Consider the following 868-nt stretch of genomic DNA (forward strand, 5'->3'; position numbering starts at 1 on the left):
TAGTAGTACTTGCTCCCTCTGGTGACCTCCAGTATGCTACTGCTGCATAAGCTACTTCGCTCGCGTCGGAAAATATGTGTAGTTCAACTGGTGACTGCTCGAAGTGTAATCCGTAGCACCGCGGAACGCTTATTTCTTCCAAACCCTTGATCGCTTTCAACCATCTTAACCATGCTTCATGCAATTCTTCCGAGATATATTCATCCCAGCCGGTACTCGCACGCCAAGTTGACTGTAAGAGAAGCTTCGCTTCCATAGTGTACTCCGCCGCCATTCCAAACGGGTCAAACACCGACATGGTGACGCTCAATACTTCTCGCTTAGTTGGTCTCCTCTGGCCAGCAAGCACTACTGGATCCACCTTCGCAAACGACAGCACAAATCTGAAAACATCATTAATCGTATCCCAATGTAACCCGAGGACTTTCTGAAAAATACCAGCATTATCTCTATCGAGGTTCAAGTACGATGGGCGTCCTTCTTTGTTATTCATTCTTTTAGTTAGCTGTTCAGAGTTTGATACAAAGCGCTTTAATTCAAAACCTCCCTGTTTATGAACCCACACTACCTGCTCAGTTATTCGGATTGCCTCTTCTACGGTGGCGAAACAGTGGACAAAATCGTCGACGTAGTGGTTGTTGACTATGGCCTCCACCGCTTCGGGAAACCGTGCTCTAAACTCCTCTGCGTTCTTGTTCTTAACGAACTGTGCCGAGCTTGGTGAGCAGGTGACCCCAAATGTCATCGCGCTCATAGTGTAGACTTCGATGGGATGTTCAGGGTCTGTTCGCCATAAGAAGCGTTGTGCTGCTTGATCCTCGGCTCGTATCCTCACTTGGTGGAACATTTCCACTATGTCCGCACATAC

The sequence above is a fragment of the Rhagoletis pomonella genome, unplaced genomic scaffold, assembly GCF_013731165.1.
Source record: "Rhagoletis pomonella isolate Grant_MI unplaced genomic scaffold, Rhpom_1.0 Rhpom_scaffold_00927, whole genome shotgun sequence".
Lineage (NCBI taxonomy): Eukaryota > Metazoa > Arthropoda > Insecta > Diptera > Tephritidae > Rhagoletis > Rhagoletis pomonella.